This window comes from Pogoniulus pusillus, chromosome 5, assembly GCF_015220805.1.
Source record: "Pogoniulus pusillus isolate bPogPus1 chromosome 5, bPogPus1.pri, whole genome shotgun sequence".
In the NCBI taxonomy this organism is placed as follows: Eukaryota; Metazoa; Chordata; class Aves; order Piciformes; family Lybiidae; genus Pogoniulus; species Pogoniulus pusillus.
In genome coordinates, this window is record NC_087268.1 from 45,856,442 (window position 1) to 45,875,196 (window position 18,755).

An 18,755-nucleotide genomic window follows, 5' to 3' on the forward strand; every position below is an offset into this window, starting at 1 on the left:
TAGCAGAATTCTGGGGTTGAATGACAATCTTCTAGTCCCCAGAGGATTTTTTTCAACCCTATAGTTCTCAACCTGGGACACAGTGTGATTTGCTCAGTTTGTTATGAAGGGGAAATTAATTGATGTGAGATGATATTTTTTCCAAAATTAACATTGTTGATTGATGTTGCTATTCAGAACTCTCACCACCCCCAACCACTAATTGTAATGATACTTAGGTTCTTACATGGTCATGGAAACATTCTATAGATAATATCTAGGTCTAGTAATAACCAGCAAAATATATAAACATTAATTGAACTGGAAGGGCAGATTCCTGCTGTCAAATGCTGCTTGCAGTCAATACACCACTTGCCCTCTAGGTGGACTCAAGGAGCTCTTTCTGCCTATAGCAGAAGGCAATGGAGAATTACAAAGAGGCTTTAAGTATTTACTCACAAAATTATCATTACCCAACTTGTGGGGGCTAGCCAGAGTCCAGACAGTGCCCAAATGCTTTCAGGGGATTCTGTCTTGTCGGCAGCTGAGACTTGATTCTTCCCAGGCTTCTGGGGAAAGGAGGCAGACAATCTCTGACCTTGTCTCCTGGCTCCTCTGGATGATCTGTGTATGTCCAGGACTTCTACATGATTTAAACATCAGAGATTTCATGCAGGCACTTGGCATGGGCAATTAAGTGAGAAATAAGGACATGTTTGTGTAGGATCTGTGGATTCTTGGCCTTATGGCTAAGATCAAGTGTAGTACTATGAATCTATGATTTTATTCTGCTTCTGTTGTGGGTGAGTTGAGACTTTTCAGTCTGGAAAAGAAAATACTTAGAGGGGATTTGATAAATGTTTATAAGTACCTGAGGGCTGACCAGGAACGGGGGGACAGGCTCTGCTCACTGCTCCCTGGGATAGGACAAGGAGCAATGGGTGGAAGCTGCAGCAAAAGAGGTTCTGCCTCAACACAAGGGGGATCTTCTTTACTGTAAGGGTCACAGAGCACTGGCACAGGCTGCCCAGAGAGGTTGTGGAGTCTCCTTCTCTGGAGCCTTTCCAGGCCTGTCTGGATGTGTTCCTGTGTGCTCTGTGTTAGATAGCATTGTCCTGCTCTGGCAGGGGGAATGGACTCAATGATCTCCTTGAGTTCCTTCCAACCCCTGACATCCTGTGAGCCTGTGAAGGAGTCTGCAATGGAAAAGCATGTGAGAGAATTCCTCTTGAGAAAGGATTGGAAACTAAAAATTCTAGGAGGATAAAAGTTCTCTTGGTAGTACTGGGCCATGCAGGTTAGTTGTAACACTCCAGGAATCTCTATTTCTTGGTTTACTTGTAGGATTTCAGAATATGGGTTAAATGAGTATAACAACCTGTGGCTCAGTCTGAACATAGTGTGAATTTTCCACAAAATCCAGAGTTCAGACTAGCATTTAAAGTCTGTGGTAAGCACAACTAAAGGTTTATGACCCTCATCATATATATCATAGAATTGTAGAATCACAGAATGGTTTAGGTTGGAAGGGACATTAAAGATCAGCCAGTTCCAATCCCCTGCCATAGGCAGGGACACCTCCCACTAGAGCAGGTTGCTCAAGGTCTCATCCAACCTGGCCTTGAACACCTCCAGGGAGGTTGTGGAGCACAGAAGCCCAGAATGTGCTTCGATCGCATTCTGTGCTTCTGTGCTCCACAACCTCCCCGGGCAACCTGTGCCAATGTCTCACCACCCTAACTGGAAAGAACCCTTTCCTTTGCAGTGGCAGGGGGACCTCAAGGTGGCAACTCTCAAGGTGGGACTCTTGCTCTATTTATCCTTTATCTAGACAAAGTGTCCACTTACCATTTATACTGGTTGCCAAAACCCAGGCAAGCACCAGCCCGGTTCCAGTGTAGGCTTCCACACGGGTCAGCCCACGGGCAGGACGTCACCTTTTGCTGCCCCCTTCAAGCCCACAGGGCAGGGAGGGGGAAGCAGCATTCACACCTTCTTCTCCCTTTCAAACCTGCAGAGTGGGAGGGAGAAGAAAGGAATTTGGGGTACCCCTGGACACTACCAATTTAAGAAAGAAAATGGAAGTGTTTTGGCATACTTGAAAGTAGCAATGACTGGAATGGAACGGGAATGAGCTTATAAAAAAGTAAAAGGAGGAAAACAGATCACTTGTTAGAGATTTAGTTTTCATTTTAATGTTTTTAATGTAATCTAATTTTATTTTATTTTATTTTAATCCACATGTGAATTTGGGAATAGAGTGACTCATGTAAAGGTGTATCTACACTTTATGCTATTCTGTGTCCTTTTGGTCATGCAATGAAAGTGGAAATCTTCTTCATCTCAAGATGTACGCAGAGGAGTTGCTGAAGGAGTTAGTTACCCAACCTCACATCAGCTGTGAGATATAGGCTATGCCACACTAAAATATGTCATCTGAGTGGTGTGGCTCAGCAGCAGCAGAGCAGGGACACAGTCTTTCAATCAAAGCACTGAGAAATGGAAAAGGGAACCAAACCCACTAGCACCTGGAAGTTAGTATCTAGAGGGTGGAAACAGATGTCCAAAAAGATTGGTTGTTTTTATGTTGCCATCAACAAAAGGGGATGAGAGTGGAGTTAGTGAACACAGTAACCTCAACAGATGGTCCTGTTACACAAATTAAGTTTCTTTTTGCTGTAGCAGCTAAACAAGATATGCATAATTCAAGTATCAGAGCATCATGAATAATGAAAGAAATTCCCATACACAACCCTAGTGACGGTTTTTAATCTTTATTTTTGTGAGTTGTTTTGTTGGTAGAGCTGTGGGTGGGTTTTGTCTGGTTGTTGTTGTTTATTTTGTGGTGGATTTTGTTGTGGTTTGTTTTGTATTGCATGGTTTGGGGGGGAGTGCAGATTTTATTTTGAGGTATTTGTATGTTTAATAGATAAACTACAGGAGGCTGCTTACCCTCATGAATGAATCAATATAAAGCTGAAGAGAAGTGCAATAAAAGAGTTCATAATTATGAGGTCATAGAATCAAAAAATCATACAATTAAGCAGGTTGGAAGAGACCTCCAAGATCATCCAGTCCAACCTAGCACCCAGCCCTGGCCAATCAACCAGACCATGGCACTAAGTGCCTCAGCCAGGCTTGGCTTCAACACCTCCAGGGATGGCGACTCCACCACCTCCCTGGGCAGCCCATTCCAATGCCAATCACTCTCTCTCCCAACAACTTCCTCCTAACATCCAGCCTAGACCTCCCCCACCACAGCTTGAGACTGTGTCCCCTTGTTCTGTTGCTGCTTGCCTGGCAGAAGAGACCAACCCCCACCTGGCTGCATTCTGCAGCCTCCCCTCCCTTGAAGTGCATGTTTGATGAAATAATCAAGTGATTTAAGTGATCAGGAAGCTGATTACTAAAATCAATTAAAACATTGCATAATTTATTTCTCAGCAGCAATCCTCAGCTTTAGATTTCAATTAATATTTTATTTCCATTCCGTTGCTACTATTGTAGAAAATAGTGGCAAAGGATATAAAGGATATACATTTATTTATTTGTCTTTCAGATGCTGTACCAAAATGCTGGGTTCTGGCATTACAGCAGACTTCTCCAGACCTTTCTTGCATCATCATTAAAGCTCTTTCTGGATACTGAATGGAGCCTCTTCAAAATTTGCTCTGAAATCAATCTTCAGATGTGCCAGGGAACACTTTGTTCTCTCACTTATCCCAAATGTACAGAATATTACAATGCCAACATTTTGGAACAAAAAATATCATTATGCTTCTGGTGTTTTGCCAGTTTGAAATCAGCTGTCCCCAAAACAACAGCTGAGTAATGTACATTAACAGAAAACTAAGCAACACACAGAATCACAGAATCACAGCATTGTTAGATTGCAAAAGACCTTCAAGATCATTGAGTCCAATCATTAGTTTCACACTGACAAGTCCTTCGCTAATCCAAAGCCCTCAGCACAACATCTAAGCAGTAGGAATCACTATGGTTGGAAAGGACCACCAGCATCATCCAATCCAACCTTCATCCCAGCAGCCTTCATCACCAGACCATAGCCTCAAGCACCACATCCACTCTCCTTTTAAACACCTCCAGGGATGGTGACTCCACCACCTCCCTGGGCAGCCTGTGCCAGTGTCTGACCACCTGCTCAGGAAAGAACTTCCTCCCAACAGCCAACCTAAAGATCCCTTGATGCAGCTTGAGGCCATTTCCTCTTGTTCTATCATTAGTAATGTGGGAGAAGAGACCAGCTCCAGCCTCACTACAACCTCCTTTTAGGTATCTGTAGAGGGCAGTAAGGTCATCTCTCAGCCTCCTCTTCTCCAGACTGAACAACCCCAGCTCCCTCAGCTGCTCCTCATAGGCCTTATGTTTTGCAGACCTCTCCCCAGCCTCATCGCCCTTCTCTGCACCTGCTCCAGCACCTCAATGTCCCTCCTGTACTGTGGCACAGTACTCGAGGTATAATCTCATGAGTGCTGAGTACAGGGGCATGATCACCTCCCTACTCCTGCAGGTAGGTACACAGGAAAATCTCTCTTCACCCTTCTCTGCACCCTCTCCAGCACATCAAGATATGACTTTACACATCGTGAACATAAACTGTTCCTAGTTTTGTCTGTGCAGAGGAAAAGAAGAAACAACATTAAAATGAATTAGATATTAGGTTGGGGTTGAACATTAGGAACTAAAAATAGATATAGCAAATGTTAGAGAAGTTAGCTTCTAAACAGCAATGTTGATGGTCTACAGTTACTGTTTTGTGTATGGTCACACTCTGAAAACCAATCAAAGCCATGTTTCACCAGCTTGGAGATCAGGATGTTGTGCAGGACAGTGTCAAAGGCTTTGCTCAGGTACAGGTAAATGACATCAGTTGCTTGCCTCTCATCTATTAATGTTGTAACCTGATCATAGAAGGCCACCAAATATAATGCAAAGTTACCTTGCTGTTGATGCAAAGAATAGCACAAATGTATTTCAAAGGGTTGCCAAGCGTTTCATTCATAGATGTCAAAGAGCAGCATGTTAGCAACCTGGAGCAAAGGTCTTGTGCTATTTTATCTGAAGAAACAAAGAAATTGTCAAGAACTACCAAGAAATGTCAAGAAATTAAAAATTACCCAGATACATTTTATTTATTTACCTTTAACTTCCTATTAATTATCCCCCCCTTCCCTTACCACTGATGAAGGATAAGATGTAGACTGCTGTCAGAGATGTAAATAAAAGTCAAAAGAGGCCAGAGATAACTTCCATAAGGCTGACTTGATTTATTCCATGCAGACTTTTTTCCATATGCTTTATTCTATGTTTGCTCTTTTTCCTACTTGCTTTCCATATGGCAATTCCTCCTCCCCAAACCTGTTTCCTTCATGCAGCAGCATCCAAGGAACCAAAAAATGCACACTTGTATCCATCTCTAAATCTAGTTAGATATGGCTTCTTTTTAGCAGGTTATAAAATGGTTATCATCCTCTTTGAATACCAAGTTCTTTATTTACTGATTCAGTTTCTAAATTGACTCTTAGATTTACTGCTGCATCTTCTGTGTTGTATTTTCTGATTTGACCTCAGTCTGTTATTCTGCCTCAAAGACTGAAAAATTCCAGCATGACATCTTTAAATGCATATCATATAAATCATCTCAGTGTGATGGTTTGGGTGTTACCCACCCTCCCACTCTTATGAAATCACCCAGACTAGACTCAGCTGAGCTGGAAATTAGAATGGAGATTTATATTTACAGCTTAGCACTAGATCCAAGCAGATATTTACAGTATCTATAACTATAGAGAGAAATAGACAAGGTAAAAAGTAATACAGAAACACAACAGCCCTGCCAGAAACCAGAGTGCCCAGGAGGGGCTCCCAACCACCTTTCCACCTCCCTTCCACCCCTCTACCTTATCCCAGATTTGCCTTCTCTTCAATATGAGTTTAGAGAATCTGCCAGGGGGGTTATGGAAACAGATGGATTAGTTACACAGACAGCAGGTTAGAGAGAGAAGGGAGGCAGCCAGAGCCAGAGGGTAACTCTGTTATCTACGTTTATGTTCTTGTTTTTAATCCATCTCAGTAAGCCTATGAGTGCAGCAGACATCACCACTGTTTCCTTTTCACAGCCTGGCATCTAATTCCTCCACTAAAATATCCCAGCTAGGCTCACACTAGCACACTCAGATATTTTACATCTTCACACATGCACCTAAAATGTTGTTCTCCTTTGAGATCACTCTGTTAATCCTACTTTTCCTTCCTCTATTCCTAGTTTCCTTTGCTCATACCATTTTTTCCCCTGGTTTTCTCACCATGATGTATTCCACAGTGTGTATGGCATGAAAGAGACTGCATACTTCCACATTAAACTATCTCTGCCCAAGAATCATTTAGTGTGTCTAAAATTGACCTTTGAGCAAAGTTTTTTTTCCAGCATACAAATATTCCTTCCCCTCTCCCCCATGCTTTTTCTTTTCCTTTTGTGACTGAATTTTTCTAGGTATATACACAGCTGGAACAATGCAAAATTTATCTTAATGCTTCAAAATGCATTGATCATCTATTTGGAATAAAAGTAGTTTTTTTTTTCCATGCTTCAAATACTATTTGATAATTTTATATTTAGAGCATGGATTACTCAGGGAGGTGGTGGAGTTGCCATCCCTGGAGGTGTTCAAGCAGAGCCTGGCTGAGGCACTTAGTGGCATGGTCTAGTTGATTGGACAGGGCTGGGTGCTAGGTTGGGCTGGATGATGCTGGAAGTCTTTTCCAACCTGGTTGATTCTATGATTTGCACTATAACTAGTTTTGAACTGGCTCTTTTCTTTGGCAGCCCATTCCAATGCCAATCACTCTCTCTGACAACAACTTCCTCCTAACATCCAGCATAGACCTGCCCCAGCACAACTTGAGACTGTGTCCACTTCTTCTGTTGCTGGTTGCCTGGCAGAAGAGACCAACCCCCAGCTGGCTACAGCCTCCCTTCAGTACTGACTTGGAAATGGAAAAAATAATCAGAGCTATTTTTGAGGCTTAAAATAAACCTATTTTATTCAACCCACACACTGTGTTTATGTACCTGTTTTAGTTGGTGGAAATAAAAATCCACTTCAAGATGACAATGCATTTTACATATTTCAGGATGTGATGAACTGCCCTGGAGGGAAAAAATTATGCCTGTCTTCAGTGCAAGTTAACCTCGACAAATTACTTACATGATACCCCTGCCTGCTTCTTAATGCCTGAAGTTTAGGTAAGATGAGCTCAACAATGTGAGTAAAATTCTGGAGAACTCTCAAGTATCACATGAAAGTAATTTTTGCAATGAAAATGGATGGTTTTAAATCAAGAGTAGCAAACCCAAAAATGCCACAGAATCACAGAACTGCTTAGATTAGAAAAGATCTCCAAGATCACTGAGTCTGTTCATTAGCCTAATACTGACAAGTCCTCAACTAAACCATACCCTTAAGCAGTACATCTACATGATAATAAATTACCTTCAGGGATGGGGACTTGTGCTTCACTTCATATAAGTGAAGGAAAGTAATATACACACAAAAAATACACCCCAACAGCAACAGATCCCCCAAACTAACCAAACAACCAAACAAAACCTTCTGATTGAGATAAAGAGTTGAAATGAGGGTTTAATATAAATGAGATAACATAATGGCCAATTACCTTAGCTTATATGCAGAAAAAGCACAGCAGAAAGCAGCAGCAAGCAGAGAGCAGCGAGCTAAAATCCCAAGCCAGGGAGCCACTCCTCCATCCCTCACCATCTGGCTGCCATCCTAGTGAAAGAAAGCTAACATCCAAAACCTGGAACACAAAAGCAGCAACCAGAACAGGAAGCCTCTCGTGTTAAAATCTGGACTTCAAACCCCACAATACTTTGCTCTATCCAGCTCTTCTATTTTGTAACTGGTAGGAGGTAGGATGCTATGAATAGCAGCAGATTAATGCTCAGCCTATGGCATGACTCCACCACTTCCCTGGGCAAACAATTCCAGTGCCTGATAACCCTCTCTGTAAAGACCTTCTTCCCAATATCCAGTCTAAACTTCTCTTGATCACGGGCTCACAGGATGTCAGGGGTTGGAATGGATCCAAATTGATCATAGAGTCCAAGCCCCCTGCCAGAGCAGGACCATACAATCTAGCTGAGGTCACAGAAGACTGCATTTACATGGGCCTCAAAAGTCTCCAGAGAAGGATACTTCACAACCTCTCTGGGGAGCCTGTTCCTGTGTTCTGTGACCCTTACAGTAAAGAAGTTTACATTATGTTGAGGTGCAACCTGCTGTGCTGCAACTTGCATCCATTGCTCCTTGTCCTGTCACAGGGAACAAGAAGAGCCTGGCCCCTTCCTCCTGACCCCCAGCCCTCAGATATCTATAAATATTTATCAAATCCCCTCTCAGTGTTCTCTTCTCCAGCCTAGGCAGCCCCAGGTCTCTCAGCCTCTCATAGAATCATAGAATGAACCAGGTTGGAAGAGACTTCCAAGATCATCCAGGCCAACCTAGCACCCAGCCCTAGCCAATCAACCAGACCATGGCACTAAGTGCCTCAGCCAGGCTTTGCTTGAACACCTCCAGGGACAGCGACTCCACCACCTCCCTGGGCAGCCCATTCCAATGCCAATCACTCTCTCTGACAACAACTTCCTCCTAGCATCCAGCCTAGATCTTTTCCAGCACAACTTGAGACTGTGTACACTTGTTCTATTGCTGGTTGCCTGGCAGAAGAGACCAACCCCACCTGGCTACAGCCTCCCTTCAGGTAGTTGTAGACAGCAATGAGCTCTGCCCTGAGCATCCTCTTCTGCAGGCTGCACACCCCCAGCTCCCTTAGCCTCTCCTCATAGGGTTTGTGTTCCAGGCCCTTCGCCAGCTTTGTTGCTCTCCTCATCAGGCAGTGCTCCAGTCCCCTGATCATCCTTGTAGCCCTCCCACTAGAACAGGTTGCTTAAGGCCTCAACTGAGCTGAAAGTACTATGGAGATGCAGTTCAGGATGTTAGAATACTTCTTTTTAAAGACAAACACACACTGTAACCTGAAAATCATCCCTAGAAACCACATGCATTCAACATCTCTGGCTACAAGGCAAAAGGGTTTCAAACAAACAAAACCAGTTCAACACATCTTGGGGTTTAGCCGAGGTTACAGCTGCACATACTACAGTATCAGAAGAGACAGATTTTGTGAAATATTCCTTTGGCATAAAATTAGGTCTTTCCTATACCAGCTGTAGTTACTCCTCTGGGTGCAGCGAACTCTGGCTCAGGGCTTTAATAAGGCTGCAGCGGTTTGAGCCGCACCACAGACATACCGCACCCAGCTGCGAGCACTGCTTTCGGCGTGACAGAAGGGAGCACTGCCAGGATCTGTGAGGCTGGCAGGATGTTACCTAGTCTGCAAAGTTCTTTGTTCCAGACTGAGGGCTGGGCTTTCTCTTGCTGGTTCTCATTTTCTTGCCAAGACTTAGTGTGGGTACCTGTAAGAAAGCAGTTGGGTGTTTTCCTTTTATCTCCCCCCTGTCTCTTCTGGTGTAATCAGATATCCTTGGGATAGAGTAGTAAATCATAGTGCATCTCATCTAAAACTTCACCTCCCTTCTGTTATTTCCCATCAGTGGGGAAGAGACATAAAGAGGAAGGGGGAGTGGGAGAAGGGAAGATTATATTAACCCCTTACAAAGCCATATAACATATGGTGAGAAAAATCATTATCATCTAACTGACTTGCTAAGTGATTAGATTTTTTTCAGGTAGAAAATGCTCTGTTTCATATAGGATCAATCACATTGCTCATATTCAATAATTGCAGTGCACTTTTCCTGTTACAGTGCAACTCTATTTCTAGTCCTCTTTAATTATTCAGACCTTAAGAGCTGATATTATGCATTATTTTTGAAGTAATGTCAAGGGATAATTGACTGACACTGATATAATAGAATACCATCAATATTGCAGTTCTAAATAGAATCATACTCAAATTACATTCATCAGTTGAAACACAGGAGAATAATCCTGAAATTGGTTTAGATAAAAATGGCCAGTAGGACAAGGGAGGTTATTCTTCCCCTCTGCTCAGCACTGGTCAGGCCACACCTTGAGTGATGTGTCCAGTTCTGGGCTCCTCAGTTCAAGAGAGATGTTGAGGTGCTGGAAGGTGTCCAGAGAAGGGTGATGAAGCTGGTGAGGGGCCTGGAGCACAGCCCTGTGAGGAGAGGCTGAGGGCGCTGGGGGTGTGCAGCCTGCAGAAGAGGAGGTTTAGGGCAGACCTCATTGCTATCTACAACTACTTGAGAGGAGGCTGTAGCCAGGTGGGGTTGGTGTCTTCTGCCAGGCACTCAGCAACAGAACAAGGGGACACAGTCTCAAGTTGTGCCAAGGGAGGTCTAGGCTGGATGTTAGGAGGAAGTTGTTGTCAGAGAGAGTGATTGGCATTGGAATGGGCTGCCCAGGGACGTGGTGGAGTCTCTGTGGCTGGAGGTGTTGAAACCAAGCCTGGCTGAGGCACTTAGTGCCATGGTCTGGTTGATTGGCCAGGGCTGGGAGATAGTTTGGACTGGATGATCTTGGAGGTCTCTTCCAACCTGGTTGATTCTATGGTTCTATGATTCTAAGGCTGAGGTGCTCAATGACTACTTTGTTCACCAGTAAGAGCTCTAGCTGCACCACCCAAGCTCCAGAAAAAAAAAGGTGGGGAGTGGGAAAAAGGAAGATCCACCCACAGTAAGTGAAGATCAGGTTTAGGATCACCTAAAGGTGCACAATTCCATGGGCTGCAATGAGATCCACTCAAACCTCCTGTGGGAATGGGCAGATGAGAGAACTTTCCAAACCACTGTCCATCATATTAGGAGTCATTGCAATCTGGTGAAGTCCCTGCCTAAAGTAACAAGGAAAACATAACCTCAATCTTCAAAAAGGGAAAAAGGAATACCCTGGAACCTATAGGTCAAAAAGTCTCACTTCTGTGCCTGACAAGAGCACATCCTGCTGAAAGCCTTGCTAAGGCACAGGGAAAATGAAGAAGTGATGGGTGGTAATCGACATGGCTTCACCAAGGGCAAATCATGCCTGGAAAACTTAGTGGCTTTCTAAGATGGAGTTCTCCTCTCTGCCCTTTTTAAAAGTAGGTGTAATCTTTCTCTATTTCCAGCCACCAGGGACTCACCTGGCTGCCATGACTCTTCAGACATGAGAAGTGGCTCGGTGTGCTAGTTTGAAGCAGGCTAGAATGTTTGGGTGAGAAGAACTAGATTACAGGCTGTGAAAGGGAAACAGTGGTGATGTCTACTGCACTCATTGGCCTGCTGAGAAGTATAGGAACAAGAACTGAAAACACAGATAACCACTCTCACTTGGGCTGCTGCTGGGGAACTGGCTGAGCTGCATCCTACTCTCTAACCTCACCCTCCAATTCAGACTAATCCACTTTGCTTCCTAACCCCCTGGCCAAACCTCCATTCTTCCTCGGGACTGGGGTAAGGTTGAGAGGGGTAGGGGGAAGGTGCAGGGGTGGTTGGGAGCCCCTCCTGGGGACTCAGGTTTCTGGGAGGGCTGTTGTGTTTCTGTATCACCTTTTACCTTGTCTATTTCTGTCTATAACTGTATAGACTGTAAATATCTGCTTGTGTATTGTGCTAGCTGTAAATATAAGCTTCATTCAATTTCCAGAGCTGGCTGAGTCTAGTCTGGGTGATTTCCAAAGTGGGGGTGGGGGGGGGGGTGGGGGTGGACAAGGAGGCAAGGAACATCCAAGCCATCACACTTGGCAACTACATTAGCCGATTTCCTCAGGACTCTGGGAGGCATCTCATCAGGACTTGTATTTGTTCAGCTTTCTCCAGCAGCCACAGACTTCACTTATGGTAATAGGGACTTTGTCTTCCTAGTCCCTGTCTTGTGGTTCTTCAAATCAGGAGGAGTGAGGACATAGGTTGCAAATGAAGATTGAGGCAAAAATGTTGTTAACCTCAGCCACCTCAGCTGGTTGGGGTACATTTACTTTCCTTTTCTGGTTGGCATACCTGCAGAAGCTCTTCATGTTGTTCTCAGCATCCCTTGACATGCTCAGCCCTGCTTGTACCCTGGCCTTCTTTGCCTCGACCCTATACAAGCAAGGAGCATCTCTACATTCCTCCCAAGGTACCTGTCCCTGCTTGAACTGTCTGTGTAGTTCATTCTTGCCTTTTAATTTGACCATCAGGTCTTGATTCAGCCTTGCTGATCTATTCCTTTCCTTGCCTGGTATCCTATACCTGGGGACAGTGCTCTCATGCTCTGTGAGAAATGTGCTTAAAGATCTCACAGTTCTGTTCTGCTCCACAGTCCCTGAAGACCATTTCCCAGGGGGTCATATTAATTAACTCCTTGAAGAGCTGGAATTCTGCTTCAGGATCCCAACAATGCTTGTCCTTGTCTGACTGAACATCTCTTAGGACTGTGAACTCCACCAGTGCATGATCACTACAGCCCAGGCTCCCTTAATCTTGATGTTCCTGATAGCTTCCCTGCACTGGCAACAAACAACTCTAGTGTTGCCTCCTCTCAGGTAGGGCTGCCTATTTCCTGTCTAAGAAGTTATCACTGAGACACTCCAAAAGTCTCCTGGACTGCCTACAGTTTCCCATGTTAATTTTCCATCATAAGTCAAGTTGGTTGAAATCCCTCAAAGCAGGATGAGCCTGTGAGTGTGATGCCTTCTGGAGCTTGAATAAGAAGTCAGCAGGCTCCCCCTGGTCAGGTAGTAGATACCAGCCACAATGTTCCCCTTGATGTCTTGATCTCTAATTCCTACTCATAAGCTTTTAACTTGCTTGTGGTTATACTTTAGGGACAATTCTTCACACTTTATCCATTTCTTAACACAGAGGGCAACACCCATTCCCCTCCTGTCCCTTCTGAACATCTTGTAGCCATGAATAGTGACACTCCAGTCATAGGATTCTTCCCACTCACTTTTAGTGATGGCTACTATACAATCACTTTCCAGCAGGACAGTAGCTTCCAACTCCTCCTGGTTTTGCTCATGCTGTGTGAGTACATGGAGAAGCACTTCAGCTGGCCTGTTGACCATGTCACCTTAGAGAAACACTCCTCAATTCCCTTAGGGCTTTCCACTGACCTTTTCCTTGTTGGCTTCTACTACCTGGGACCCCCCAGCTGATCTCCATAAGACTTTGATTGTGCTGCAATGTCCCCTGCATGCCTTAAGACAACAGATTGAAGGCTCTTACTAGCACAAAGCTGAGTCAATCTGCCCAGGGCCATGGTGGATTTGCTGTCCCTGAGGGTGTTCATTCAAGCATCCTGTGGACAGCTGCTTCGGGACACAATTTAGTGTTGACCCTTATGTGATGGGTTGAAGCTTGGACTGGATGATCTCGAGGTCTCTTCCAAACAGATATATTCTGTGAGTCTCCACTACTCACAAAATACAAGAAGAAAAGCATTTAATAGCTTTAGAAAGTAGCATTGTCTATTTCCAATGAGGTAATTCAGACATTTTAGTACCATGCTCTCTTTGCTGTAGAAAGGTCTTTCTGGATGGTGCAGCACAAGAACAAGAGGACACAGCCTCAAGCTACGTCAGGGGAAATTTAGGCTGGAGGTGAGGAGAAAGTTCTTCCCTGAGAGAGTCATTGGACACTGGAATGGGCTGCCCGGGGAGGTGGTGGAGTCGCTGTCCCTGGGGCACTTCAAGGCAAGGTTGGACGTGGCACTTGGTGCCATGGTCTAGCCTTGAGCTCTGTGGTAAAGGGTTGGACTTGATGATCTATGAGGTCTCTTCCAACCTTGGTGATACTGTGTGATAGATGCCACATATGGCAAATGGGAGGCAGGCATAAAGCAAATTTGGAGTTAGGATAAATAATACCTCACTCATAAGCCTGAGTGCTGTTGAAAAGCCTTGTTTGGACTTTAGGACATGCATTAGTTCAGAGATGGCTTTACACAAGAGTTAGAAAGAAGGGAAATACAGCAACATTATTACAAACTAGCAACAGGTGGAGATGTTGGCTGGGTAGGCTATCGCAGGTTAATGGCCAGGGTGAAAATATAACAGCTGTGTTTTGCTTTGAATGGAGGAGAGTCTGCAATGTAAATATATAAATGTTACTCTCTACATTTCTGTTAAACTCTAATGTGAGTTATACAGGTGCCCTGGAGCCTTGTAACCATCTGGGTACTATGCTAGCTTGACAGGCTATGGACAGAAACAACAGTCCTGCCAAGAAAAATAACTGAAAGCAATCTGTGGTTTGCCAGCCTGAGAAAATAGCATAGCTGAGTTTTCAAGTGCAACCCTCAGTTTATTCTAACATGCTATTGCTTAGCTTTATTATCTGACTCCCTGTAAAGCAACCAATTAAAGAAACTAGTTAGCAGTCCTGTGTACACCAGCTTCAGGCAGTAATTTGTCCTAGAAATCAGAGAGAAACTGATGTAAACTCATACGTACACAATCACATCTCTTCCACTGGCTGCTCTTCCTAAAGTCTCTTTCTTTGTCTGTAAAGACCAAGTGGGATGTGGTCATTATGTTTATTTTTCTGATGACTTAAATGCACCTCTGCTAAACTATTTTCATTTTCAGGAGCAGAATATGTGTCTTAAGGCTGTCAGTTTAATTCTTGCCCAGTATAAACAGCCATAGTTACACCAGTTTAAATCTTTCTCCTATTTTTTCTTGCCTCTCTATAGATGGAATATTTTTCATTTGTTTTTTATGACCCTCCTGCCATTTCATTTCTGCTACAATGAAATTCAAATATCTCTTTCTGAAAGACACAGCCTTCCCTACAAGCAACACAAACTCAAGATGCCATCCAGAGGGACCTGGACAGGCTGGAGAGGTGAGCACAAGCCAACTTTATGAGGTTCAACAAGACCAAGAGCAACATCCTGCAGCTGGGTTGAGGCAATGCCAAGCACAACTCCAGGCTGGGCAGTGAGTGGCTGGAGAGCAGCCCTGAGGAGAGGGACTTGGGGGTGCTGGTGGACAAGAAGCTCAACAAGAGCCAACAGTGTGCACTTGCAGCCCAGAAAGCCAAGCAGCTGCTGGGTTGCATCAGGAGCAGTGTGGCCAGCAGGTGGAGGGAGGTGATTCTCCCCCTCTGCTGTGCTCTGCTGAGACCCCACCTGGAGTACTGTGTCCAGTTCTGGAGCCCCTGGGACAAGAGGGATCTGGAGATACTGGAGAGTGTCCAGAGAAGGACCAGGAGGATGCTCAGAGGCTGCAGCAGCTCTGCTGTGAGCACAGACTCAAAGAGTTGGGGCTGTTGAGTCTGGAGCAGAGGAGGCTCCCAGGAGACCTTCTTGCGGCCTTCCAGGATCTGAAGTGGGCTACAAAAAAGCTGGGGAGGGACTTTTGAGGCTGTGAGGGAGTGACAGGACTGGGAGGAATGGAGCAAAGCTGGAGGTGGGGAGATTCAGAGTGGATGTGAGAAGGAAGTTATTGAGCATGAGAGTGGTGAGAGGCTGGACTGGGTTGCCCAGGGAGGTGGTTGAGGCCCCATCCCTGGAGGTCTTTCAGGCCAGGCTGGCTGAGGCTGTGTGCAGCCTGCTCTAGGGTAGGGTGTCCCTGGGCATGGCAGGGAGGTTGGAACTGGCTGATCTTCGTGGTCCCTTCCAACCCTGACTGATTCTATGATTCCACGATTCTAAGATTTGTTTTGGTCCTGTAGTCACACAATTACACTTTAAACAATCTTGACTGTGCTTTGATCCCTTTGAACATTCAGGAAAATCAGGCTCCTGCCAAAAAATAATTTAAAAATATAAATCTTACAGATATTACAGAAAAGCATATCTCTAGTTACAGAGGGGACAGAGAGACAGCCCTCTGAAAAGACAATGACCAGGCACATTTCAGAATCTTAGCTGATTTCCCCAAGTATAAAGAAAAGTGTTCATTTTTTTGGGGGGGAGTCTATTTAAATAAGAAATCTGAATAGCAAAAGTGTACATCTTCAAGGTGACATATGACTATTTTTACTACAAGTTTTCTTCATGCTTCAATAGACATTTTGAGTCCTACAGATTTGAGATTGTCTCTACATTATGTAATAAAGTTCTCACAGTCCTGCTAAATTAAGTCAATACAAGTTCTTCCAGTCCATAGAATCATAGAATCAGCCAGGTTGGAAGAGACCTCCAAGATCAGTCAGTCCAACCTAGCACCCAGCCCTGTCTAGTGAAATAGACCATGGCACTAAGTGCCAGGTTTTGCTTCAACACCTCTGGTGGATGGCTACACCACCACCTCCCTGGGCAGCCCATTCCAATGCCAATCACTCTCTCTGCCAACAACTTCCTCCTAACATCCAGCCTAGACCTGCCCTAGCACAGCTTGAGACTGTGTCCCCTTGTTCTGTTGCTGCTTGCCTGGGAGAAGAGTCTGTAGCCTCCCTTCAGGTAGCTGTAGGCAGCAATGAGGTCTGCCCTGAGCCTCCTCTTCTGCAGGCTGCACACCCCCAGCTCCCTCAGCCTCTCCTCACAGGGCTGTGCTCCAGGACCCTCACCAGCTTCGTTGCCCTTCTCTGGACACCTTCCAGCACCTCAACATCTCTCTTGAATTGAGGAGCCCAGAACTGGACACAGCACTCAAGGTGTGGCCTGAGCAGTGCTGAGTACAGGGGAACAATAACCTCCCTTGTCCTACTGGCCACACTGCTCCTGAGCCAGGTCAGGATGCCATTGGCTTTCTTGGCCACCTGGGCACACTGCTGGCTCATCTTTAGCTGCTATCCACCAGCAGCCCCAGGTCCCTTTCTTCCTGGCTGCTCTCAGCCACTCTGTCCCCAGCCTGTAGTTTGTACACTTATTAGATGTTTGCAACACTTTATTTTTCAAAGCTTATAAAGAGGTGACTTGAATGTCCTTTCTTATTAGCAGTACAGAAAAGATTCATTAGATCTGCTGCAGGTTCTGTAACATGTCTACAACAGCACAGCTGATACAAGTGGGTTGAGAGGAGGATGAAACAATTAAATTACAGTAGGCAGTTGAGACATGTCATAACTGGAGAGCTGAAGTTGCTATCAATGATGTACTGCATTTAACTGAAATATTGAACAAATCAGTGTAGATAATCAGAATATTATTAGACAGAAGAAATATTCTAAATTGTAAGATTAGAGAATAAATGTAAGAAAAAAAGGGTTGTAGAAATATCATTTTGGTACTCTCTATTGGTCTCCTAACTTAAGCATTAAGCAATTGTAAATCTGTTTTAATAATTGATGTTTGGTAGCAACGAGCAGCTTTCCAGAGAGCTGATTAGTTACCTCTACTGACAACAATATCTCTACTGAGGTTGCAGTGCTACTTACAGGTTCTATCAAAAATCACACTGAACCAAACATTATGTCAATATATAGAGTGACAATTCAAAGATTCTAGGGATCCTCATAAAAAACTGCTGACTTCTTTAAGCTTATCAGCCTGAAATATGTGATTCCTTGCCTTAGATTAATTCAGAGCAAATATCCTGCATTGTGTGTTCTGTATTATTTATTGCAATAGCCTTTTCTCTACAGGCTCTGAAGATAAGCTAAACTGCTAAGTCTGAACTTACATGATTTTTATCTCATTTCATGAGGTGCTTCTATTGAGAGTGGGAATGAAATATGCTGAAGAAGCATATAGCCTGGAGATTAGGAGGCTCAGGGCAGACCTCATTGCTGTCTACAACTACCTGAAGGGAGGCTGTAGCCAGGTGGGGTTGGTCTCTTCTCCCAGGCAACCAGCAACAGAACAAGGGGACACAGTCTCAAGTTGTGTCAGGGAAGGTCTAGGCTGGATGTTAGGAGGAAGTTGTTGGCAGAGAGAGTGATTGGCATTGGAATGGGCTGCCCAGGGAGGTGGTGGAGTTGCTGTCCCTGGAGGTGTTGAAGCAAAGCCTGGCCGAGGCAATTAGTGCCATGGTCTGGTTGGCTGGATAGGGCTGGGTGCTAGGTTGGACTGGCTGATCTTGGAGGTCTCTTCCAACCTGGTTGATTCTATGATTCTAAGATGTTCTTGCACAACCATGGAAGTGTTTATGTTTGTAAAGCAATCTGTATACATTATTCCACAGATATTCCACACAATATCAAACTCTCCAACTTGTACTAAACCACTCTTTCACTCTCACCGCTCTTGCCATGGTTTGGGTGTTATTTGCCCCCCTCCCCCCCCCCACACTCCGCTTAAGAAAATCTCCCAAACTAGACTCAGCCGAGCTGGGAATTAAGAAATGAAGCTATATGTACAGCTTAGCACAACATACAGGCAGATATACACAAATACATACAGTTATATACACATGAAAAGTAGCACAGAAACACAACACCCCTCCCAGAAACAATCAAAGTCCCCAGGAGGGCTCCCAAGCCAACCCCCTTTCCCCTTCCCTCTTTCCTTCCCTTCAGAAATAACCAGATCAACCCTCATATATCTCATGTGATAAACCTGGAGATCTGAGGTGAGATGTCAAAGAAAGAGATGAGAAGGAGGTTAGAGGAAAATGGGGTTAGGTGGATTAGAGAGTTAAAGGCAGAGTCAGCCACAGAGACCAGACTGCCAGAAAAAAAGGCAGAGCCAGAAGGAGAGCTGAGCAGTGTGTGAGAAGTGCCTCTCTTACCTGTATTTTGACCAGTTGAGTTTCACAGTATCACAGTATCATCAGGGTTGGAAGAGACCTCACAGATCATCAAGTCCAACCCTTTAGCACAGAGCTCAAGGCTAGACCATGGCACC

At 44.6% G+C, this 18,755-nt stretch overlaps 1 long non-coding RNA gene across 1 annotated transcript in view; it reads right to left on the reverse strand.

Moving 5' to 3' along the window:
* The window catches only part of LOC135175732 (uncharacterized), a 52,299-nt gene extending 45,147 nt beyond the window's left edge, over positions 1–7,152 (reverse strand). The window contains exons 1-2 of the long non-coding RNA XR_010302463.1: positions 7,073–7,152; positions 4,940–5,058 (exon numbers count right to left, since the gene is read on the reverse strand). This is a non-coding gene — a long non-coding RNA (uncharacterized LOC135175732). The remainder of the gene's footprint in view (positions 1–4,939; positions 5,059–7,072) is intronic.
* Between the last annotated feature and the right edge of the window lie 11,603 nt (positions 7,153–18,755).